General features: G+C 39.9%; 1 protein-coding gene and 1 pseudogene across 1 annotated transcript in view; both read left to right on the forward strand.

The window, feature by feature from the left end:
* Positions 1 to 27,455, forward strand: part of CCSER1 (coiled-coil serine rich protein 1) — a 1,224,715-nt gene that overhangs the window by 816,082 nt on the left and 381,178 nt on the right. The gene's annotated exons all lie outside the window — the stretch shown is intronic.
* LOC149470457 (U2 spliceosomal RNA) lies at positions 3,045 to 3,133 on the forward strand (annotated as a pseudogene).

The raw sequence follows: 27,455 nt of genomic DNA on the forward strand, positions 1-27,455 counted from the left end.
GAGCTGCATTTTAGACTAAAGCAAGTGTGACTGAGCCCTAAAAGTCTAAACTTTTTTTGGATAGAGCGGGGAGAATTAGAACGCCTGTCAGGTTTTCATTGCTTTGTGTGCACCTATTAGGGAGGGTCACCCTCTCTATTGTCCTGTTTACCATTATCACTGAAAGTGAAAGAAAATCCCAAATTATAGGCTGTTACCAGAACAGGAATCGAGGGTCAGTATTCCCGGTGTCCCTGGTGACAAAGAGGGTTCTTCCTGACTTTGGGGGATTTCCTCTCACTTCTTGTTTTGGCTATGAGACAGGAAGTAAAGGAAATCTCTCCAATGGGGCAAAAATAAAACTGGCAGGAGTTAAAACCCTCCCTTCTGTATCCAAAATGAAAAAAAAAGTTTTGCCTTCAGTTAACATTATGGTTGGTCATTTAACCCCTTGGCGCTGGCACCTCCCGACCCTTTAAGGGGTTAGTAACTCCGGGAGCAGGGGCAGGGTTTATCGTCATGCGACTGCTGTGATTTGCTGTCATGGTGGTCACATGATCGTAAAGATCCTGGCCATGAGTAGCTATCGGGAACTTTCCGTAGGCATCGGTAAATGTGCGGACACTCGGCGCCAAGGCTCAGCCGCCGAGAGGCTGCATTTGTGCTTACGCTTGGCGCAAAGGAGTTAAGCTTTGTTTAGCACACCTTAAGTGCCACTACAGCTTTATGAATCAAAGACAGAGATTCTGTACATGCTTCTAGTATACTAGGGTAAGTAATTCAATTTATTCAGTGTGTCTTTAGCCATGACCTTTTTGGAATAGGGGATAACTAAGAGTAAGATGACATGAAGAGGATAGCATCAGAACAAAATCTGGAATTTACATGCCCCAAGTGGCAATGTTGTGATCAGAAAATGAACAGTTAGAAGTCTCTGTCACACCATTGATCTGTAACTCTTACAAAATGTCTGTATACGCAAAATCATGAACATCAGTACTGAATTTTATATAAGCCATCTGGTAATTTTAAATTGTATCTGTTTTCTGTGGCTTTTAACTGATATACAGTTCAAGACCTCTACCATTACCTAACACATCCTTGTCTTGTACAGCAAGATGGTCATTGTTCCAATTCTAAGTTGCTTTGCTGGAAATAAAGTTGCAGATTTTGCTAGCTAAATATAGATTTTTGCCATTTAAAACAATGCATTTTTACCTGTTATTACTGACAGAAATGTCACTCTGCTTTGATAAATTCTCGATGATATCCTGGGGGATAAAAGAGAAATCTACAATGCAGGTCATACAAAAGTGCTCATCTAGGTAAGTGCTTCACAATGGCAGCTAAAAAAAAAGCCAAGGAATTGTGACTGTTCTCTGTCGACAGATAATACCCAGTGGCCGTCAACATTCCTTCTTGTGAAGTATATTTCAAGGACCATAAAGATTAGATAGATTTGTGTCAAATGGTATTTTCTGGTAAGGCCACACTCTTCAACTCCTTTGACACTAGACAATATGAACAGGCAATGAAATACACAGTACTCATTGTACTGCTTGAGGGAACATATTATGTGTATTTAGAGTATCATTAGGCAAAAATAGGTATTCTGGCAGAATTTGTTCTAGCAAACCAAGTTTAAAATTGCAGAAATAGATGCTCAAGTTCTGTCCTCTATAAAAAGGGCATAGACTTCAGAAAAAAATAATAAAAAATTTGCTTCTTTACAAAGAATTTTGAAAAACATCATCTGAAAAATGTGTTAAGGACTGGTTTCTTATACAAAAAAAAAAAAAATCAACACCCTGAATTGGGGAAAAAAGTTTAGACAAAGGACACAAAATGCAGAAAAGATATTAGTAAATTACCTCCAATAAAGTCAAGATTTTACAGGGTATGTCATCATCATGCCTTAATGCCTAAATATATTAATGTTCTACAGTAAACATTGTAACCTGATTTAGTTAGTTGAAATAAAAGCACAAGGACATTTCTTCTTCATGTTTTACTGTAAAAACCAAGAAAATGTGAAATTTGCTTCTTCCTCACAGGCTCATACATCTTCTTTAACCCAGTACAAGCTAGGAGCTAAGACAGCAGTATTAGTAATGTCAGATACACATGCAAATGGGTCCAATAGCTTATACTGCCGGAGAGCTTCCACAGGTTTTACAACAGTCTTTTGTCAGAATGTTTCCTTCCAAGCCAAGAGCACTGTTAGTAGGGCACATTCACACCAGCCCAGTCTGCTGTGATAAGCTAAATGTGTGTTAACGCACGTTGTAATGGCAGCCCATTGATCTTACTGGGTTGCCTAGTGCAACCATGGTAAACCAAAAATTTTGCATGCAGAATGTTTGGCAGCACAGCGCAATGCACTCTGATGAAACTCAGTGTGTTGAAAAGCTGCATTAGGGTGCCATTCAAAAAAATGTCATGGTATCTCACCAATGCCGGTAGCGTGCTTTACAGTAATGCATATGGTAGCACATACATTATTATTATTATAATACAGGATTTATATAGCGCCAACAGTTTGCACAGCGCTTTACAAAACAAAGGTAGACATTACAGTTACTATACAATTTGGTACAAGAGGAAACAGAGGGCAATACTCGTTATAGCTTACAGTCTAATGAACCAAAATAGTGTGAATATGCACATGATTTAAATACATATGGTGGTCTAAACAGGGAACTTTTAGCACAGGCATGTTTCAGTATGTGAATAGAGTTACCAGTCAGCAAGAAGAGAATCTGTGCATTGCATTACTGTGGCTGTTACCCCTTCTCTTACTCTCATTGTGTCTGCTGCCCATGACCATGACATCTGTATCACTGCATTCAATGGGCAGCAGTGCCTTAAGCCCAGCATGAAGGAATGTTTATGGCAATATTTTAAAAAGGCCTTGCTGTGCTACACATTGGTTAGAGTGAGGGCTTTTTGACTGCTTTAATTCCTGCTCATCTTAACTTGTATGGGTATGCTGTCTGATGGGGTCTCAAGCCCTACTCCTTAGAAGCCATGGTTTCCATACACTGAGGATGGCCAAATAGTCTGACACAGCTTCTCAGCCTTTTGGCTAAGATGAGTTGTAGTGTCTGTTCTTATTAGTGTCAAGTAGGGGTGATCCACCCTCATTCTAGCCTTTTGGATGGAATGGCTGGCAATATAGTATCCCTGCTGGTATGGTGGGGGCTCTGAGGGATCTCCCCATGGGAACAGAAACTGGGAAGTAGAAGCCCACTGGTGGAGGATTCTGAAGGGCTCAGTGCCTCCTGATTTGAGCATTGGCACCTGGGCTGGCCAGGGGCTGGTAAGGTAGAGTGCTTGCTATGTCAAGCACTCAATGGGAATAGCGCCTGGGGGTTGTTGGACCTTCCCTGTGTGAAACCATACTGGTCCATGATAGCTTTGCTTTTTTCTGCAGTATGCCTCATGGGCTAAGACTTTTGGTTGAGACCAGGACATTCTTTGTTATCAGGCCGCAAGGCCAAGCCAACGCACTTGCACTTGCATTGGCACTTTTTTTATTTTTCCATATTTATTTACTTTGCTCTCCACGTGTGTCACTTTTAACTTATGTATGTGGTTTTTTTCACTCAGGATGAAGGGTGTGGGTCTTTGGACCTACTCTGAAGTTTAGGGAGAGGATATGTGGCCATCAGGATTCTTCCCCCTAAGCCTTGGGGGACTCACTTTCTGGACAGCCACCCACATAGTGCTTATTGGTCGGCTTTGGCAGACCATGACCTTTTAGTTATGTGTATCTGATTTTGCCTAGCCCCCATCAGGAGTCTTTCACATTTAGGTGGGTCAGGGAAAGGTTTTCTGTTCTCAGGAGGGGACTGTAAAAAAAAACAAAAACCTGTATGCAGTTTGGAATAAACGGCTCTATAACATTAAGCCATATTTGTAATATACACCAATGGTTTTGGATGTGCCTCTGGCTATAGGTGCAAAAAGAATTGATTTGCATGGCTCCACCTACTGCTTTGAAATGAGGAATAATCCTCTTATTTTTAGATAAGTGAGAAATGTTAATACTTTCTTTTTTAAAAACGTACTGTGCTACGCAGTGTTTAGAGTGGGGGCTTTCTAATTGCTCTAATACTTTACCACCATAACCTGTAAGGTTAACCCACTTAAAATGCCTAAAGTAGAAAATAAACTGTATATATTGTATGAATATATATGTATATATATCTCCCCTGTCAGCTGCTCTACCAATCAATGAGTCCCAGCCATGAATCGGTGACCGGGACCCGTTGATTGATATCTTTGGCCAATGACAGCAAGGGTAGGGCAATTAAACTGATACAAATTTTTAATCAGTGTAGCAAGGTGCTACAATTGTCACTTGAACAAGAACCACTCTGCCCAGCCATATACAATGGATTTCATATGTACAACTGAAAAGAGGCATCAGTAGTTACACATGCAAGAGGTTGCATATTGGTAGGAAGAATTGGGGGGAATTCATAATGAGTGTTGTAACCACTCAGGCCTCTGCATCTCTTGTAATCTGTTGCATCTGTTGTACAGTTCAGAGGCTTGTGTAATAGTTAACAATTCCTCCTCAATGTACTCCCTCTGTGGCCACTACATTTATCAGACAGGTGCATGGCTGAGGAGTAGAAGGGGTGAAGCCTGATAGGTAAACTTCAGGTCTGCCTTGCTCTAGATTGGCAGTGCACAATGGTGGGCAGATCAATAGCAATTATTCAGTTCTTTAGTGGGTTTTTAATCTGTATACTGCCATCTGTTGTCAATCAACAGCAAAGTGGACCTGATGGGGAACTAATCTCTCAAGTTCCCCATCAGGTTCTGTCCATTCAGCAGGCTTAGGGGCCATGGGGACTAGCACCCCATCAGATCTACCACCTGTATGATTCATCATTTCCCACGTGTGTGTATTGCCATATTTGGGTAATTACGCCATCAGTATTCTCAGCCACTTTGTTGACATTCAGTCAACATTCACTTAAAAACACATTCTATTCAAGTATGTATTCTTAACTCAAAAAGCATCTCCTAAGGCACCTATCCTCTTCCAGATCCCCAATTATTGTATTTTATTTATATATTTATTTTTTGCTTCTGTGATCTGACTTCCTGTTAGAAGGTAGCTACAGTTGCAAGAAAAAGTATGTGAACCCCTTGGGATTACGTGGAGTTTTGCATGAATTTGGCATAAAATGTGCTCTGAACGTCATATAAGTCACAACAAGTGAAGAACACAGTCTGCTGAACATAATACTACACAAACATTAGATGTTGCCATGGTTTAATTGCACATAACATGTAAACATTCACAGTGCAGGGAGGAAAAAGTATGTGAGGCCCTAGCTTAATGACTTCTCCCAGAGCTAATTGGAGCCAGGAGTGAGCCAACCTTGACTCCAATCAGTGTGATGATATTGGATGTGTTGCTGACAGCTGTCCTGCCCTTAAAAAACACACACCTGTTTTGGGTTTACTGGTTTCAAGAAGCACTGTCTGATGTGAACCATGCCTCGCAGAAAAGAGCTCTCAGAAGACCTACGATTAAGAATTGTTGACTTGCATGAAGCTGGAAAGGGTTACAAAAGTATCTCCAAAAGCCTTGATGTTCATGTGTCCACGGTAAGGCAAACTGTCTACAAATGGAGAAAGTTTAGCACTGTTGCTACTCCCCCTAGGCGTGGTCGTCCTGTAAAAATGACTGCAAGAGCACAGCGCAGAATGCTGCATGAGGTAAAGAAGAATCCCAGAGTGTCAGCTAAAGACCTACAGAAATCTCTGGCACATGCTAACATTTTTGTTGACACATCTACAATAAGGAAAACATGAAACAAGAATGGAGTACATGGGAGGACACCACGGAGGAAGCCATTGCTCTCCAAAAAGAATATTGCACCACGTTTGAAGTTTGCAAAAGAGCACCTGGATGTTCCACAGCACTACTGGCAAAATATACAGTGGACAGATGAAACCAAGATTGAGTTGTTTGGGAAGAACACACAACACTATGTGTGGAGAAAAAAAGGCACAGCACACCAACATCAAAACCTCATCCCCACTGTAAAACATGGCAGAGGGAGCATCATGGTTTGGGGCTGCTTTGCTGCCTCAGGGCTGGATGGATTGTTGTCATTGATGGGAAAATTAATTACAGAGTTTATCAAGACATTTTGCAGGAAAACGTACGACCATCTGTCCGCCAACTGAAGCTCAGCAGAGGATGGGTGATGTAACAGGACAATGACCCAAAGCATACAAGTAATTCAACAAAAAATGGCTGCAACAGCACAGAATACGCCTTCTGGAGTGGCCCAGTCAGAGTCCTGACCTCAACCCAATTGAAATGCTGTGGCATGACCTTAAGAGAGCGATTCACACCAGACATCCCAAGAATATTGCTACACTGAAACAGTTTTGTGAAGAGGAGTGGTCCAAAATGACTCCAGATCGTTGTGCAGGTCTGATCTGCAACTACAGGAAACGTTTGGTTGAGGTTATTGCTGCCAAAGGAGGGTCAACCAGTTATTAGGTCCAAAGGTTCACATACTTTTTCCTCCCTGCACTGTGAATGTTTGCATGTTATGTGCAATTAAACCATGGCAACATCTAATGTTTGTGTAGTATTATGTTCAGCAGACTGTGTTCTTCTATTGTTGTGACTTAGATAACGTTCAGAGCACATTTTATGCCCAATTCATGCAAAACTCCACGTAATCCCAAGGGGTTCACATACTTTTTCTTGCAACTGTATGTACATTTTCCATTATTCCACTGTATGTATTAATGTAGTTTCCCTCATTTTCTAACTCCCCAGATGGACTAGGGACTATGATAGTGTGCTTAGCACAGTGCACATGTCTGCAACTAACATGCACTGTTCATTCGAAACAAAGGGAAGTGAAGGAGAAAATTAGAGTAACAGGAGATCAAGGAGGATGTTACAAGGAGGTAGAAAAAGACAGTAAGAAACTTGATAGCTTGTCATTCAGCACCCAGCCACACCTAGTTCTGCCCATGGCTTTCTGAATTGACTCCACTGTCTCTGTTGCTTAACCCTCCCACTGTGTGCCGCAGTGTCTTGGAGGGAGAGTATGTGGGACACAAATGAAGAAGACATCTAAAGGATTTTTTTTTTTTTTTATAAGGCTTCTGTGTCACATAATAACTGGGCTTAAGAATGGTTTACACTAATATACAGGAGATTTTAGTTGTACTGAAAGGACGTCAGAATTCAGTGACCTTCGTATGAAAAGTCTGCATTCCCCTACAGTACATTTATATTGTATGGTTAAAGAACTCTTCATTGAATCCTAATATCCCTCTAACTTAGAGCATTTACAATCTCCTGTTTATGAAATATACCATATATTGAGATTACATTTTTTACAGGTAGCACAAAACATTTTTACCTCTCTGCCATGAAGATGGCTTTGCATATATTTTGTCTTCTCAATGTATTGTAGCATTCACTCGTGAATATTTTCTAATAATATACAAAAATGATGATCCATACTTTGTGAATAGAAGCTACAATAGCCAGCAATTTGGGCTGTATGGCTCAGACATTTCTACTGACAAAATATTTTATTACAGCCTAAATCAAACGCCCATTTAACTGTAATGAAATCTCTAACTGTTCTATTTGAAGGAGAGAGCGAGGTTGAAACAATGTGAGCCATTTTTTCTCTCCCGAAACAAAATGATGTTTGGCAGAAAATGAAGGGAAGAAACTCTATCATCAAATATAGATGTTAAGGAAGTTCAGTGTATTGTTTTCTGAGAGGAAAAGGGAATGCTTTGTAATTCTGAACAAAACTAAATAGCCTTTCTTATCACTTACATGAAAACAAGAATGTCTTAAAGGAAATCTGTCATGAGGAAATACAAAGACTATCATTACTTAAAAAAAATTCTAGTTTCCTGGATGTCATGATAATGCTTTGGCTTTAGCATTTGGAATCCCAGACCCATACAAAGTACAAAAACTAAAGTATCCGGAACCAGATAGGCAACCAGATAGGCAACAAACATTTTGAGGAGATAGCCAGAGATGCTAGTCAACATATTTCTCTCTTGAAAGGTATATTTTACAGGGCTTTCCAATTTTTTTTAGACCTAGCTACCGTAATCTTTTAAATGTGAAGCAAGGATATATTCAGGGAAATAAAAAAAAAGCTTTTCTGGTGGCAGTTTGCCTTAGAAGTATGTGTGCCTAATTCATGCAAGCATTTATGACAATATCGGTAACATTACTGACATATGTGCCAAACTCAGGTAGTTCTAACTGCTGCATACAGCGTGTAGCAATGCAGCAACAGATTAAAGAATTATGCTAGCCATACATGGTTCTTGATACGTGCTGAGTGGATGAGGGAATCCTCCCTGCTGCAGGATTATATTATGATAGCAGGGAGACTTCCCCGCTGTCACAATACAGAGATTAGCACCACAGCCTAATGCCTGCAGCACTTATCCAGCAGCTTTTATTTGAAAGGGTGCTTGAACAGAAGTCAATTGGGAGATCAACGTCTGTTCAGTTGCAGTGGTCACACTGGTCCCTGTTGAACCGGCCAAATTTTGATCTATGGATGGCTAGTTTTACCACCAGTTTACAGAATAGAAAACTGGTGGCAATTAAAGCGGAGCTCCACCCAAAAGGGGAAGTTCCTCTTTAAGCCTTTGTCCCCCACTCCCCATTAAGGATTGGCACTTTTGGGGAGCGGGGGGGAGCGGGTACCCGAATTTGACAGGTACCCGCTCCCACTTCCGCTGCGATCACCTAGGGTATCGTAAGCGGAAGTTGTCCTCCCCCCCTCCCTCCCTGTAGTCTTCTGGGACACGTGTCAAGTCCCAGAAGACTATGGGGCCATTCACAAAGCGCAACATTTCTTGCGAATGCACAGTGGGCACCTGGCTGTGAAGCCGCAAGCTGTCACACACACTGAAGACAGCCAGTTAAACCAGCAGTGGTGAGGACACTGCTGGACTGAGGGACAGGTAAGTGACTGTATTTTAAAAGTCAGCAGCTATACTTTTTGTAACTGCTGACTTTTTTTTTTTTTTTTCAGGTAGAACTCTGCTTTAAAACAAGCTGTCTGTGACTGGTACATGGATTGGCTGCAAGCACCAATAGTTTCGGTGCGGCAACCTGATGGAATTTTAAATGATGTTTACAACACCCCATATGAAGTTCTCCCATTGTAGTAGAACACTCTAAAATAATTCAGACAACATTTTTTTACTATTTATAGCAACCCTATAACAAGAGAGAAATACAGCACAGTGGCTCTCATTATTAATATCTCTGAAAATGCCGGGCTGTTATAGTGACCATATGGATTCAATACACAGAGTCTCTGACATCGATAAAGGATATCAAGAGTTTTGACTTAATTTGCTAAATATTCCTTCCAGGTCAGTGGCTCAAAATGTTGAAGCACACAGCTAGTTGTTTTTAAAAGCAGGTTAGGTTTGGCAGTCCCCACATTTGTCTTATACAATGGCTTTTCTAAATCGCAGTGAAACCAAAAAGAGTGTCTATGGACCTAGTGTTATTTAATTTGTCTAATGGTACCAACATCCCAAGTATAATCAATATACTGTACAGCCGAAAAAGAAAGTAAGCGTCTTTTAAGGTACCGGAAGTCATAAAATGCATACAGTATAATAAAAATGGTAGTTTTTATTTAGGCAATAATAAAATAGTACATACTCGAGTCCAATATAACAAGACAAATATAGTAAAATACTACACCACCATGCTCATATTCCCCATGTTGCCTGCCTATTATTCTAAATAATGAGAATACTGTCTTCTAAAGATCCAATTATAGCATAATCGAAACATTATTGATGAAAGATGAGCAAAAGACTTTTTCGTTAATCTCTAACTTCTTTGTGAGCGAATGTTGGTTAATGGTGGGTAAACAATAAACATGATAAAAAACATCCATCTGCCATTATGTGGAGATCAGCATTAACAAGGCGGAAACAAAAGGAGTCACATCCAGGGACCATAGGTGACCGCTACCCCAAAGGTCTATGTGTAAAGGAAGGGTAATCAGCTTTGAATAGCACGCTAAAATAAATGGAAGAGCACTTCAAACAAAGTGAATCTATATGAAACCTTGTATATTACAACCTTTCAGTTTTTCTGAAACTTCAAGCAAAATTGGAGCCTCGTTGTTATCTAGTAAGCATTTGGAATCCCATGCATAGAAAACAGGCAGCATGGAGAAGCAGTGAAAGCAAGAAGTCACCACTTCTAAGTGGCTCTAGTTTCTAAGAAATTAAGATCAGAGCTCACCCTTGCTCCTCTCTGTAAACCCATAAGGGAAGAATGTCTGAACACCAAATATTCCAGCATTCAATAAAATGTTATTGTTCTGGAGACATAGGCAGTAAATCCTTTTCTGGGACCTTCTCTCACTGTTTGTCTCAGAGATGGGCTTAATTGTATGAATACGCTTGTCAGTGGATTAAATGCATCAGATAGGAGACCAATACAACCTAGTTCAGAAGCTTTTTCCACTGCAGATACCAATACGTTATGGGTCCACTCACACCTTGGCAATGGACATGCATAGCCTTGCAGTGCAATATTCATCATTGCAGTAAATGCTGATTGTGGTGCATTGCCAGAAATGCTACATGTACCTTTTTGGTGCATTCTGGTGCTTTAGGCTTCCTATTAAAATGAAAAGGCTGCCCTAACACAGTGCATGGTAACACATGTGCGCTAATGCACCAACATAGTGTGAATGGGCCCTTAGGGTTTTAAATAGTTTAGCTGCCGGTCTGTAATACAGCTATCAAAAAATGTGATGTCATTTTATAGATATGTAATAATATATTCAGTTCTCCTGTTTATCTTTGTTAGTGCACATTGCAAATCATTTTGACATAATAGTAAGTGAAAAGAAATCATGCTTCTCAGTACTTGCCAGAATGGAAACTGTAATAATATTTCAGAATTCAGTGATCCTTTTCTTTTATTACTGAGAGCATCAAACAGCTACCGCTGGAAGATGCAAACTGGACAGGATGTTAGCATATTACAGTTAAAGAATCTGACACAGTTGACAGTGCTATCACTCCAAACTGAATGCAATTAACATCATTTTAATGAGTATTCCTTAAAGTCTACATAAGGATCTCTAATTTTAACAAGCATTTCATTTTGCAAGAAATCCCAGTAGTGATTTTACTGTATTAAAATGTAAGTGTCAGATTTCTTTTATGAAATTTTAAGGGTCAGGAACTCATAACTCTAGAACTCCGCCAATGCAAGGAAGTCTTTCTCAGACTATAACCTATCATCTCTAAGTTCCTGGGGTTGTGACTTCTTAGACAGGTAGCAGAAGCTACAGGAAGTGAGGTCAATTTCAACTAACCTACCGACATGACCAATTTCTTACAGTATGAAATGCTCTGTTCCCAATTTTGTCAATTAATTTGGTGTTAAATGAACCTGAACCAATTTAATTAAAGGAAACAGTTTTTTTTTCCCTACATATTCTTGTCAGGCATACTTCTATTTCAAGAAGTGTTTACAGCTGTCCAAAGGAAAACCATTTTTCTGAAATGACAAGTGACATATCACTCCTTCAATATTGTGAAATCTTTGGGTGTGTTTTTTTTTCAAAATGTAAAGAATAACTGTGCTATCAAGTGTGTGCAGAAAGAGTGTGCATTGCAGGTATTGCAGTACTATGTCTACAGTAAAATATATGCATCTAGATATTTATATGCTGTATATGTATATAGAAATACACTACTGGTAAAAATGTTCCAGTTTTTAATATAATGTGTACAGCCTAATGTCTCAAATGCACTGTACACTGAAATTAATGCATAGTGCAAATATATGTTTGGAGGTAAAAATGAATTTGTATGTTTAACAGATTGCAATCTACATTTTTTACTCAAAAAAACAGCTTTTGCAGATACAACAGCCAAACACATTATGGAATTCCTTCTAACATGGAAATAAAGTATTGTTTAAAATTTACAAGCTCATTTCCACTTTACTAACTAGGGACCTTGCCCCAGACCCTCACTCAGCCCTACTAAATTTACGACCCCCCAGCTTAACTTGGTTAGAACATAAATGACTGCTCCAAGTGACCACTGCTGTGAAACAAACTATCGGAATAACCTGAATGTGGAAACAAAAAATAGGGTCACCACAGCCATGAAATTAGATGCAATCCTTTTGGACAGGGTTGAGTATTGCATCTAAATGTGACAACCATGGATGCAATATTTTCTCCCCCCCCCCCAGTTTGATGATACCCTCTTACTGAGAGCTGTTATGATGTTCTTCCTTCACAGCGATATGACCTGTCGACAGCGCTGGACTCTGACTGGCATTCTGGGCTCTTCCTCCCCAAAGCCCATCCCCTCCTCCTTTTCTTTCTGTCTACAACCTTCCTCTACTCCACCTCGATCCTTCCAACCTTTTCTTTATTCCTCCAGTTATTCAGGTTAGTTCATTACAAGAGATGGTGTCATCAGGCATTCGCTCCATCGTCTTTACTCACCAGAAGCATTTAGTGTTCTTCATCTCTTGACCCCTATACATTTTGGTAACTCTCTTACCATGGTCAGCAGTATATTGTGTTTTAATTTGTTTACTTTGCAGTTTATGAGGTGACCTGGTTCTAGGTTTATTGCTACACTTCTGGCACCATATTATATGCACCCTGGACGAATGTTGTACTACATACTCTTCTATGCCACTCCATGTTTTGTGCTGACTCGTGTTTCGTTTACTATTTGACTTTTTTCTTCTAGCAATAAAACTTGAACAAGGAAAATATTGTTTAGAGAGTTCTTCCCAACACTGCTGCAGAAATTTCCACAAATCGGAATATTTGAAAATGCATGTATTGCATAGAAAAATAAGTTGACAATCTCAGCAAATAGTTAGGTAGTGCTCTTGTCACTTCAAATGCAACAGAATAGAGACTCTCACATAAGTATCATTTTAAGTTTTTTTTATTTTTCTTCATGGACAATTCCTTTTCAGAAGACACTGTTATGCCAATATTGCTTCCACATTCTTATAATGTTTTGTTCTCCAAATTTGTTTAAGCAAAGCAGGACATAGACTAGAACATAGACTAATACATCTATCAGTCTCCAAATGGCCATTCTACAGGATCTGTAAAGTCTGATTGATGGCTTGCACAGTCAGCTCACATTTATTCTCTAGTCATCAGCACTCTGTCTTTCACATTATAAGTTGTGGAAGAGATAGAAAGAAAATTATTTGCCAAATATTTTGCTTCTCTTGAGCTCATTTGCAGTAGTGTCTGAAAAATTCTCCATCACCTTTTAGTCCGAATACTGCTTAGGAATTTTGTTATTTCCTTTCCTAGTAATCCATAATAATTGTGTGAGGACTGTAAGGATTAATATCTGGTGGGAGCTTAGTATAATGTGACACTGAACCTTTATTACAAATCTATAGAGAAGAATATAATAATGAGGACAAGTATCTAGGCTTACACAGTAATTGTTATGCTATCATGAGAATTGTTGCAGCCTATTTGCTATAGTTTAAAGACCATTACTTATATTCTCCAGGCTAAGGTTGCTTTAAGGATGAAGCATAGGCAGACATTAAAACCCACTCAAACCCACCTCATTCACACACAGAGCTTTACTTATTAACTCAATACAGCTTTATCCTTTCGATTTAGCAGGAACTTTGTAAGTTATTTTATGTTTGTATCCGCTAATAATGATTTTAGTGCATTTTTAGCAAACATATTTTTTGGGGGGGAGGGGTTCCTCTCACGTAGGCTGTGGTATCTCAGGCAAGGACTGTTACCTGTTTTTAATACACTCACAAAGATTAGTGCTATTTTAATTTTGCATCCTGTGACCCAAGCATTGAAAAGATACCCAGAAAAATACACTGTAATGTACTTAGATCCTCTGTATCCTGTAAATTGTGAGGTGGGGGCCTCCATGGATCAGACTTCATTTTTCAGCACATCCCACGGATGCTCGATTGGGTTGAGATCTGGAAAATTGTGAGGCCAAGTCATCACGTCAAATGTGTTTTGTTCCTTAATCTATTCTTGAATTAATCAGACCAGTCCACCTTTTTTCATTGCTCTATGGCCCAGTTCTGATTCTCACATGACGATTGCAGGTGCTTTTGACTCTGGACACGAGTCAGCATGGTCACCCTGACAGGTCTGCGGCTATTCGGACTCATACTCGACCAACTGCGATGAACTGTGTGCTCTGATTCCTTTCTAATGGAACCAGCATTAACTTTTTCTGCAATTTAAGCTACAGTAGCTCTATTAACCTGTTGCCAGTTTGCTGGTTTTCCTTCCTTGGACTACTTTTGGTAGGTCCTAACCACTGCAGATCAGAATCATCACAAAGGAGCTGCAGTTTTGGAGTTGCTCTAGCCCAGTCATCTAGTCATTACAAATAGGTTGATAGCATACCCCCTATGTGTATGTGTGTAGCACGAAACGCATCAGGGAGGAGCTACAACGCCATGACGTCATGCTGCTGAGACCCTGTGGTGGTCCAGCAGCCATCTTGCCTGTACATGGTCAGTGTTTTTTCTGTTACTATACATTTTGACTGGAATACATTTTGAAGCAGTATCACGCTATGTGACCTCCTCCTTTTTTGGTCTCTGTATGAGTCCAACCATTCGCAGAGTTCTTTGCAGAGGAGAGATAAGCTGCTACCATCCAGGAGTCACCCAGGGAGGAATCCATACCAGATGGGAGAAGTCCCCTCTAAGGCGCCCCGGATTGACCTACTGAGACATAGTTTTGTCAAATGCGCAATATCTTTGTGCCATTTAATTACTTATCACCAGAAGTGGCTAGGAAGAAATCCTCACTACTACATCTCAGATCTTGACCATCACATGGACTTTTTGTGCACCATATACCAATCTTTATGCTCACATTTACTGCATGATATTTATAAGCACTGCACCTTTATTTATATTATTAATTTTGGAGAGGTTGTATCTGTACCTTTTTTGGTGTCCCAGCTGCTTTGATATAGCGCTCACTTTTTCTTCTTTCCATTTATCTAGTCATTACAATTTGGCACTTAATGGCCCAAATCTTTACACATGCCTATTTTTTCTAGTTATCAATACATCAGCTTCAGAGACAACATGTTCAATTGATGCCTAATATATCCTATCTACTTTCAGGTGCCATTGTAGCGACATAATCAGTGTTATTCACTTTACCTGTCAGTCCTCTTAATGTTATGGCTAATCACTGTAAATGTCATTAAGACACTTGTTATCTATGGTTTAGGTCTAATAGGAGGAAAGGTGTCCTTACAAGAAATACAGTTATGTTGTCCCATCTGTGAGAGAACTAAGTGCAAATGTTATTCCTGGTAATAACATAAGGTTAAACAATTAGATCACCATAAGATGTATACATTATTTAGACAAATGTAATTGTATAATTCTTATCTTACCATGTCATTTCAATTCTGTTAAAGTAAAGTAAAAATATCCCCTGATTTTGGAATCAGATATTTGAATAAACCATCACAGGAGGCAGCCATGGGCTGGATAATTATTTTTAGTTTAATGACTGCTGGGCCATGGGGTGCTTGGTGGAAAATGTTTTTGTCTGGAGTGGGTCTTGGAGTGCTAAGCAGCTGTGTAGACATGAACACATCAAAACTTTAAAATGAGTGTTGTACAGTAACATCCATGCTTTGAAATCAAACAGCTTTCTCTGATTGTATATTAGACAGTTAAATCTGTATTCTTGCTGAACCTTGGCTATCAATGAATTATGAATGTATGTATTTCTTACACCAGATACGATTCCATGCACTACACTTCATCTTGCAACACATGCAAACTTAATTTTCAACATTTCTTGCCGGAGTATTGCAGAGAAGTATGAAAATTCTATTGCATGCTTCAGTTCTGGCGGTGTTGTCCTACAGTTGCCCATTTATAATCAGTTAAGCTGAGACTTTTAAAACTGTGTAGCAGTGCATTTAAGAACATATGACAGTGCATGTTAATTCACTTAAAGTGTCATTAATCCCAGACTATGAAATGCTCTCAATACTTGCTATGTAGCAGGGTGTGCATGCTCACAAAGCCGCTAAATCATTTGGTTTGTGTAGTGTGAAATATACCTGGTTGATCCTGTTTTCAGATGTCCCTCCTATCTTCTATGTGTCCCTATTGCAGGCTGAAATTGTGTAGACAAGCTGGTGTCCTCTGCTGAGTATGTTCCCATTTCAGTTTCCTTCTAAGCTCTTAATTTTATCTTTTTTTTAATCTCTGCAGCCCACATGACTTTAGAGTCACATATGTGGTTGTATGCAAACTGGTAAATGATACTCCCCTCACCCCTGCTCCCCATGTCCTCATGTCCTCCTATTGCTAAGCACTATGGGAGTGGGATATAGTATGCTGATTGATTACATTTCCTAAGAAACTCATAAAAAAGCTTAGTTTTAATATAAATCAGGATTGAGTATATCAAATATAATTGCTAATACCTGTAGAGTAAAAAAAAGAGATTTGGATGCAGATGCCATTTGAACAAAATGAAAGCTAGCGTCAATCATCTTTGATTCTGCCTGCATCATATTAATGCCTGAAAAATACACATTTGATGTTCAATAAAGATTGCAAAGTGAACAGCTCATTTTCTTTACTAAATCATGAGAATTATGAGAATTATACCTAGCAGTTAGACGTCCCAGGGTTAACTTAACAAAAGCTTGCAAATTATTGTGGGGAATATTCAGAAAATTCATACTAAATTCTTTCCCACACCATTTTGCTTCACAAAGAGCTGTACCTTTTTGATGAATTTGGATTCAGACATTTTCAATGATTTTATGGCATGTTACCGTCCAATTAAATGAAAACTTAAACACAAAAAGACATCTTTTAACATTTGTAAATATATAAGTAGAAAAAAATCAGCCTATCATGATTAAACTTGAGGTCTTTGAAATTGCATGTATTCATGATATCCAGCTGAGACCAAGCTATTGTCCTCTGTAATTTTCAACAGTAGACTCTGAGAGGCTCTCTGCTGCGTTCTTCAATAGAATTATAGCCCAGATTTCTAGACAGACAGTCCTCCCATCATGGGAGCCTTATTACAATATCTGTCATTATAACACATTCTTGAAACTCACCTCCAACTTTTATACCTTTGTCAACCGTTAATACTTTATAGGGTTTTTACATACATTGGCTTATGGTTTATATTTTATTTATTCTAAAACTGTAAAGCTGAAAAAAAGAAATAGTGCTACTGGTAAACTGATTGTTTAGTTTTGATATGATTTAGATGAATTTGAAAATTAGTAAGTGTAGCATACCTTTGATGTTACAGTCAATGCTGTAGAGGTGGCTTTATGACATGCTTTGTGAGCAGTGGTGTATTTAGGTTTCGTACTGCCCTAGGCAACACAAAAATTGGATCCCCCCATTGATGATCAAACCCCAACCCCCCCACCCGACAGAACCTTCCACTACCATTGCCCCCCATACACTGACAACCCCCCCTCTAACAAGAGATAAGATACTCACCTTCACAGCTCCGGACATCCCTGGAAACAAGAGTCAGGCTCTGCATACACCATCAAGCAGCCTGCAGTCTCTCTCAGTTCCCACCTGGTCCCCGTGCTGCGTGTGTCCCTTCTTCCTTTCCTTCTTTTGGGGGATGGCGCTGCCCCCCTGAAAAATGCTGCTGCCACCCTAGGCAAATGCCTTGTTTGCTTTGTGGTAAATACACCCCTGTTTGTGCGACCTTAAATCCTCAAAGCAAAATGCATGTAAGCCACCATACTTGCCTATTGGCAGGCATGGGTGTTATACTGTATATAAATCCCTATCCTTCTAATCTACATTTGCCCAGGCTTCGGTGTATGGAATAAATTGATGGAATACAGTAATTGCTAGTTTGATGTGTTTTTTAATGTTCCCTACATATGTTGGCACTATGGGATGCATATTTTTATTTGTCAGACAATGCAGTAACCATCTTCATTGAATAACTGTTAGTAGACATCAATTACAGGGCATGACTCTTGAAAAGTATTCTCTTTAACTCTGGATGCTGAAACAGTTCTTCATGTACATACAGTAGCAGTAGACCCATAACCTTTAATGTTCATGTTCTCTCTGCTGTGTGTATGATAAGAAAAAGATTTTCACCCCTGTAAGGTTTGCAATTGCCTTGCTTGTCTTTTGTTTTACCATATTCTGCATCAACAATATTGGAAGTAGAATAGATGGAACATGCATGCTGCACTACACTCAAGTTTTGCTCCTGCTTCACAGAACAGCCCAAAAGTCATTATACAGCAGTGTTTTTCTATTAATTTCCTGAACTTCCTAAGCAAAATTCATATATTATACATTAAACATATGCTTGGATTAAGCAGAATTCTCAGAAATGCTAAGCAATTTGAATGTGATTTCAATTATATTGTCAACTGGCATAATCATTCCAAGGTGAAAACCTTTATTATGTCTTTGACAGATGGTTTAGCTGCATAAATTAGTATTATGAGTTTCATCATGCCCCCTTAGTAACATGAATACAGCTAAAAAAAAAGTCACCTGTCACTGACAAAGTAAAAATATTCCCTGACAGAAGACAGAAAACATGACTTCATTTTTTTCTTCAAAGCTGAATTACAGGCAGTTATAAAAACAATACCAGTTTGTGTACGTGTGTATGCATTAACAAATAAAAATCTTAAGTGTATTTTTAAATGTGACCAGTGTAAGTACCTGAATCTACACTTATATTGGCCTCTATACAGCAGCACTCAGACTTAGAGAGCGAGGGGCAGCATTGGTAGACAAACCTGTGCACTGAAAAAGATCCAATACACTGACAAAAAAACATGTAGGCAGGAGAAGAGAACAAAGGAATGAACTCATTAGTCCTATGCAATTCTTCACTATCCAGTCACCGGCTGGGGACATGAAGGTGACCTAGCTATACTGTATTTCTTAACTAAAAGTAAGAAAAACCAGGTCACCAACTTGGCCATGATGTTTGCCAGGGCTCTGTAAATTTTGTCATTGGATAAAGAGAAATACAAATCTGATGGCAGGTAAGAACCTCTAAACATTATACATATTTTTAAAAACAAAGACCCTGGTGAATAAATATATAGGGTAGTGAGAGGGAGGGATGAGAGGCAGGGATGGGAAGAGTTGTGTTCTGACTGGAGTTGGGCTTTAACTGTTTGCCTGAAGCTCACCTTTAAACTAAGGTAAATGAAAAAGTGGATATATAGGATGTCAATAAGATGTCAGCTCAAGCAAACCAACATTTTTTACAGAGTTGAAAATATTCCATAACATGCATGTATGTGCTAACCACATTAACAATATTTGGATAGTTGGTTTATTTTCAAACAGCAAAAACATAAGATCAACTCTTTTGTGCACATATAACACTTACAAAAAACAGGTAAAACTATACGGCAAACTAAATCACAAATACAATTATAATCATATCTTCATACATATATTGATTTTGAATGTTCCCATTATTGAAGTTTCAAATGCTAATTGCACCCACTTTTGCCTAGGTCTTACAGCTCAAAGACAAGTATGTGGAATCATAAATATACAGTACATACAAGAGTTATAGGAAAACCTTATGACTATCATTTACTTGTGAGTGCAGTATGCCAATTGAATACAATATGTTTATTGACAGAGTGAAGGAAAACAGAAACATTTCTAATATTCAGAAGACCAGATAAGTGTCATTTTAGATATAATTGCCACATAACTGTTGCTGTATAAAAAGACCACTATCTAGTGATCAATCTATTGCTTCCCAAAGACCCAAAATGCATATATAGTACATGCTGGCCTGATGTCCTCACAACTAAATCTATTTTTTCTTGGTTTTAGTTTAATAAAGAAAGTTACTGTAAATCTTTACTGCAGCTGGAGAGTGCAAGATCTGGTGCAGCACTGCGTAGAAATCAATCAGCTTTCACGTTTTATTGTCAAAGCTTAATTGAGAAAGCTGAAGTTAGAAGCTGATTGGCTACCATGTACAACTGCACCAAATGTTGCACTCTCCGGTTTTGGTAAATACGCCCCAGTGTCTGTTGGACTGAGTTGGGCTGTGTTGCTGATCACCAGGCTCCATGCAATGACAAGCTGAACTCCATTGTTTCTAATAGGCACAGTTAACACCAATGCGTAGTGTTGATGTGCACTGGGTGAAAATGGAAAATTCTGCACTTAAATGCAGTACTTCATGCTGCAACACTGTACGAAATGTGTTGAGGTAAACAAATTAAAGTATTTTGGATTCTGCTCTGGAAGAAAATACACATCAATGCAATACATTAAAAACTGAATGTTAATGCACGTCAACTTAAGCCTGTTTACCGTGCTTCAATGCATGCTACATTCAATGCACATGACGTGAATCCTGCATCTGTCTGAACATCTGGAATGTCTCATTTTGTAAAGGAGGTACAGGTTCCCTTTACAGCTGTATATGACAATCTGGTGTTTGGGGAGGCCTCCAGGTCATGGAAGACTCTGTCATAGTTGACAATAGGTAGCGAGGACTTCATTGGTGAAGTCTTTTTTGACAGGTTAAGCACAGATATAATTTAACTTTTGGAGTGAGCATCTAGAAAGGACACTGCGTAGTCATGTGCTGTACTAGGTGTGGGAGAGGATTTTAGCACCTGAAGGAGAAACAAGGAGGCTGTGCGGTCCCAGAAAAGGTGTTCAAGGAATGGCTATTATGCATCCTGGGGTCCCAGGAGATTTGCAAGGTGTGTAGGGGTAGGGGTAAAATAAATGTCAGCAACTCCTATAAATTTGAACATTGAACACAGTGCTGGTATTTATGCCTTCAGAGAGGAATCACTTAACAGAGACAGAGAGTATTGGTGAAAAACTGGGCGGTGACAACCTATTACACTAGAATGCTTTCACAAACTTTTTACCTATGTGAGTTGTGATGTTTTCCCTATGAAGGACTGTAAAGTTCAGCCCTGTAGCCTTTTTACATTGAACACCATTGTTGGATGCTTCACAACACACTGATCTGTCAAGCCCAATGTAAGAAGATACATAGTCCTTGGGGAGTAAGAGAGCAGTTCAGGAGTGTAGGATCAGGTAAGGGGTTAAATTTCACTGCTACTGTTACTGTTTTGACCGCCTATGCTGGGGGTTATGTTAAATTTCACTGCCACTGCAATGACCACCATTTTTGGTGGTGGCATGGGTTCATATTGCACTGCCACTGCACTGACTGCCAATGCTAGGGGGTTAAATTTCACTGTCACTCTCCTGAATGTCAATTGGGGGGGGGGGGGTGTTAAACACAAAACACAGTACACCTCAATGTATGAAAATATGTTGCTATAGTGCATCCCCTTGGAAGTGGAGGGGGCTGCACTTGAGGCCTTCTGTTTCCAGTTCGACCGCCATTCTTATGCATCAAGATAGTCTATATTCTAGAGTCCTCATAAAGCTAATTTAGTTGAAAACTGTAACAAAGAAAACTAAAGTGTACAAATAGTACAATTATTGTAAAAAACAAAAAAGAAAATTAATTGAAAAAGCTTTGTACTTTTCTGCTGCCTTGCAAAATGTGCATCATTGCATTGTTTCTATAGAACTGAACTTTCTGAAGCAAATTCATTTATGCCCATTGTTTGCTGATGATTAGCCCAGTCTTTAAAATACAGCAAGAACACAGATGTTTTTTCAACTGCTAAGAAAAATAATAATATGGCATGAGCAAGTAATATTACTGATGAATTGCAATTAATATGGACAAAGGAGCATGACGTATGGCTGTTCAAAAAAGCCCTGTTGCAGTTTAAAATTATATAGATAGATACACATTCTCATTTTTCAGCAGGATAGGCTACTTATAGGCCTTGGACAGAGTTATTAGTTTGGATGTGCAGATGTACTGCTGTGAGCTATGGTGCAGCTGACAAAATAAGACATTTTCTTTTCCTGATGCTTGTCAAATCAGGCTACAAATCTTCACAAGGGTACACAATCAAGGCTAATTCATTAAAACCAATACAAATAATATTCATGAGAATGTACCACATCACTGATTATAATCTTAGGGCCTTTAAAAACAGATGCCAGACAACAGTGTTAGATTTGCATTCCCATAGCTCTTAGAGCAGTTAAAAACTCTGGCTGCTGAAAAAGTGTGTTGACTCATGTCTCATTATTTATTGGCATTAAGCAATATATTTACTTTTCATCAAGATAAAATGAACACAGCCTGCAACACCCGCCTGTACAGGCACAGATCTAATTTTTTTATGGTTCCCCAAGGTTACCAATGTAAAATGCTGCATCCTACTAAAAATGAATAGTGTTTTTTCTTTTAAAGTCAAAGGCAGAACAGAAGATGAACGGCATGTCAAATGCAACTGTCAGTGATTTCTGAATGATCTCAGAAACATCTCAGACTTATCTTAAATGCAAGCAGAATCTATCTGAAATCAAGTAACATTTTCCCATTCCCACAAGCCCAAAGATCATAGGCACGGGCCTTTACTGCTGCGCTTGAAACTGTCCCATAGCTATCTTCTATTTAATTTGGAGCTATATCTGGCTACATTTGCTGCTATTGGTTCTAGTGGCAGATGGCCCTAGATAAGCGGTGGTCAACCTGAAAATAATAGAGGGTGTCAGCTGCAGACCCTGGCACTTAAAGAGCAAAAATAAATAAATAAAACCCTGCATTAGTTTTTAGTGACCGCATTAATCACTGGTGTCAGTGACAGCTATAACAACACCCAGGATTGGTGTCAGTGACCTCAATAAAATCCCCAACACTGTAGCCGGTAACTGCAATAAAACTCTTCCAGCATCAGAGCCGGTGGCCACAATAATAATCCACAGCATTGGTGTCAATGATTACAATAATACCGGCCAGAAAAGTAAAAATAAAAATAAAAATAAAAAAAAAATGTCCTCCTGCATAGGTGTCAGCTTCTAAATAATAACCCCCCAGCACTGGTGTCAGTAGCAGTACTGTTAATCTTCTCCCCATTGGTGGTCATTGGCAGTTTTTCTTAAACCCCCCACACTTTATTGGTGGTCAGGTCAGTGGCACTAAATTTTAAGTCCCCCGAACATTGGTAATAAGTGCAGTGGTAGTGAAATATAACCCCCCACCCTGGAAGTCTGTACATTTGCCAATGAAATGAAACCCCCTCCAGCATTGGTGATCAATGTAGTGGAAGTAAAAGTTAATGCCTTAACTAATTACATATTCTCATGCTCTCTCTCTCTCAGGAAGTATACTTGCTATACTGTCAACATTCCACATGACTGTACTCTCCATATTTCAGTGCTATTTTCTCCATCTCATGGGGGATCATTTTTAGCATTACTCCTAAAAATGTACCAGACTACTATGAACATTTAGGATATAATAGATCTAGTTAGTAGTAGGCTATAATAGATCTAGAGTAGTAAGAAAAAAAGTACAGCAGTCTTCACTATAGTGGTTATAAGAAAGCTCCTGAAATAAAGACAGCAAGCAGAAGTAGGGCTTGCTAGAAAAGTTTTTTTTTTAATTTATTTATTATAGGTACTTATATAGCACCATCAATTTACGCAGTGCTTTACATATATATTGTACATTCACATTAGTCCCTAACCCTCAAGGGGCGTACAATCTAAGGTCCCTAACTCACATTCATACATACACATATTAGGGCCAATTTAGACAGGAGCCAATTAACCTACCAGCATGTCTTTGAAGTGTGGGAGGAAACCCATGCAGGCACGGTGAACATGCAAACTCCAGGCAGGTGGTGCCGTGGTTGGGATTCGAACCAATGACCCTAGTACTGCCAGGCTGAAGTTCTTTGTATATCTTATTTTTAGACTATTAACATCCTTTACATACACTATTTGCTATACACCAGTGGCTTTTACCCTTGAAGCATAACTCCCAGTAGAAAGAAAATACTACCATTTATGTTTCTTAAGATAAATAAATGCATATTTTAAATATAGAAAGTGTAGCTACACAGATCTGCTGTTTTTAAGGTTTCTGTAATCTTCCATAAAGCAGGACTTAGATTTGGAGAGGAAGAGGCAACTTAGACTTGGACAAGGAGGATTTGTATTCTGACCCAGTCAGGCTGAGCTTTTGGTCTAACACTGGAAGCTTGTTGGCAGAAAGGCAGAGCCATGGCAGGGCAAGGGAGAAAGGGAGGGGCACACTTCACCTGGGGAATTGCTTCCATTCAGTGAGTAGAGGAAGGGAGCACAGCGTGGTAATCACATGCATCTACTCAGTAGGACAGCCATTGGTGTAAAGGAAAAATCTGGGGTGGAGGAAGCCGGCTGGGCTACACCACGTTCAGTAGCTACACACTAAGACCTGTTCATACAACAGTAGAACCAGCATTATAACCTTCAAAGCTGAGAGGTTCATGGGGCACCAGGTCAGCCATTGTGACACCCTGCAGGGCATATCTCTGAAGTATGGCATGACTTTAACTTGTAGCCTGGGATGAGGCTTGTACTAGGGATGGCCAGGGGTCTGGAAGGCCTGCATCACACAGAGGAAGCTGATAAGGTGTGGGACAGCACATCCTTATACTGTATGAGGTGTAATATGGACTGCTATATAGAGCAATGATGGGTGAGGGCCCTAAGCAGGGCCATCTTTAATATTGATTGGACCCTGGGCAAACATTTTCTTGCACACCCCCTCTCCACCTGCTCTGAGACATACAATAAATAGCAGCTAGACTCAAAATCAGTTTACTGCAGCAGATCAGGCAGCAATTGCGACTGGTTGCCAGAGGTTACAGCATATCATTATTGCTCACTGACTGGTTGCTAGAGGTTATAGCACACACTGCGGCTCACTGATTGGCTGCTATAGGTTCTGCACAGCCTTACCGCTCACTGATTACTTGCTAGAGGTTACTGCACATCATTACCACTCACTGATTGGTTGCTATAGGTTACTGCGCATCATTACCACTAGCTTATTGGTTGCTGAAGGTTATAGCACATCATTACAGTTCACTCATTGGTTGCTAGAGGCACAGCTCACTAATTTATAACCTCTGTACTTCAAACCTCCCCCAACCCCCCACCTTAACTCTACATGCCTGCTCCCACCTTCCTTACCTATGTGCATCCCCTCCTTGCTCACCTGTGCACCCCAAACTGTAATTCCTTCTCTGCTTCTCTGCCTACTTCTGCACACCCCACCCGCACCACTTTGCTTACCTTTACAGAATGGTAGGTTCAATGACCACAGTTGCAGACAGGATTTTCAAGCATGCCCCTGTTTACCTCCCCAGTGGGCAGCAGTCAACAGAGGTGATGGTGGATGGAACCTCGGGGGGGGGGGGGGGGGGTATGGTACACATATGAATGCGATCGCTATTTATATATGAATGCCGCCCCTATTTACATACCAATGCCAGTTATTTACATGTGAATGCTGACATGGTCTGGGCCATCTGTACACTGCAAAAGGGCAGAGATGGTCAGTATAAGTGACACTATTTAAATTCAGATATAGAGGCACAGCACAGGAGGAAGACTTCAAGGGACAAGGGTATGTAAACCGGGACAATTGGCAAATATGGGGCAGCTGTTTTGGGCCCCTCAAAAATGACTGGGCCCAGGGCAGCTGCCCCTTTGCCCTTCCTTAAAAATGGCCTTGGTCCTAAGTGCTATATAAAATAAAAAAGAAGCCTGACAGCAATACTGTATGAAGAAGCTCAGGACAGGTCCAGAATGCCAGACTGAGCAGGGACAGACAGACATACACTCTAATGCCTATGTGGGTTCATACAAACCCTCTATATGCATATCAGAACTGTAGCCTTCTGCCATTGCGTTCATTAAGGATTTTCCAATTGCTAACTTGCTGCAAGTCCCTGTGTCATGCATTAGCTTTCTGGACATGTGAGATGCTTTTATGGTGTAATTGAATTGTGAGTGCTCATAGATTTTTTACTGATAGCACTGGGACATAAACACACAGGATATACATATGCCTGAGCTCTCTTTTTCAACTTTTTTTTAATATTCTAAACTACATGTATTACAATAAAACTTTCCTTTTTATGTTTATAGATACATTTTTCACTTTTATTTTCAGTCATTTTCCAGCATCTCTGGAGTGATAAAAGCTAAACCATAAAACTGTCAATAATAGATACACTACTTCTGTAATAAACTTACAATTTTCATAGAATGTCTTTGGGTGTGGCCAGCTTGCCCTTCACATGGAGTGGATGCTCTCGCTAATGCCTGGGACAAGGAGGGGCTGCATTCGTGCAAATTCCCCTGCTAGCTGTTACAATGGGGATCAGGGGGATGCGGGGGCCATTCCCTTTGTAACATGTTACATGTTACACCCTGAATATGGATGTAACATATTACGAAAGGTGAATGTATCCTTTAACACTTCAGATTAGAAGCGAGCCATACACCTTGTGAAGTTGTATCGCAACTTGAGGCTTTGCTGAATCAGCTACACTGTCCCATTTACCAGGACATACAGTATGTGCACATTTACGGAATGTGACATTTCTAAGGGAATGCCACAGAGCCATGTCTTGTTCCACCAGTCCAGCCTTGCTATCACCTTGCTCCCAGTGATAGCATGTGGGTCCTGCTGTGAGCCCGCCTGTGTGCATGACTTTGACTTGATTAACTCTTCTTGTATCGGCAGCTAGTCCCAAAGGTCTCTGCCATGTAGATTTGGTCCCAGTTAACTGGAGCACCGACCACTAGGTCCACTTGCTGTGCAGGAAACCTGTCACCCTTGCTGTACTGTACTTCCGCTGTTTGGCTGTCAAGTCATTTCCTGGTTACCACTTGTACTTGTCTTCATCCCGTGTGTGTAAAGCAGGTTCTGATCTTTGCTATATGCCATGTATCAACATGCACCTTTGTAATAACTTCAGACCAGGCACTGAATGGTTACCAACCTTTACTGGACACACTGAACATGACAGTCCATTGGTGCATCAACAGTCTCTTCCTAACTAACGACTCACAGGCTGCCCAATGCATACCTTCCCCAGGTAGTAGTCCTTGTTATGGGAGAATCCTGATCCAGATGAATTCCCAAAGCAGGTGCTTTGCAGGTTGCTAGTAGCTACATCTTCATGATTGGCCTCTTGCTCTTCCACCCATGCAGCCACTGCTCTGAGCCACCTGGGCAATGCATTCCCTCTAATGACAGCTCAGGGTGGAGGGCAGAGTGCAGAAAAGTCCTGGAAACTGAGGAACCTGTGTTAACCCTTTCCCACCTGGGCAGCCTGGGATACTTATCTAGCACAGCAGTAACAACTGCTTACATGTCTACTCACTATGTCTTACTACACGTGATACAAGATATTACACAGGAACTATTGTCCTAAACATGTACATGCTGTATGCAATACACTCACTG

Source organism: Staurois parvus, unplaced genomic scaffold, assembly GCF_062004578.1.
Source record: "Staurois parvus isolate SC_StPar_1 unplaced genomic scaffold, SC_StPar_1.0 ptg000044l, whole genome shotgun sequence".
Lineage (NCBI taxonomy): Eukaryota > Metazoa > Chordata > Amphibia > Anura > Ranidae > Staurois > Staurois parvus.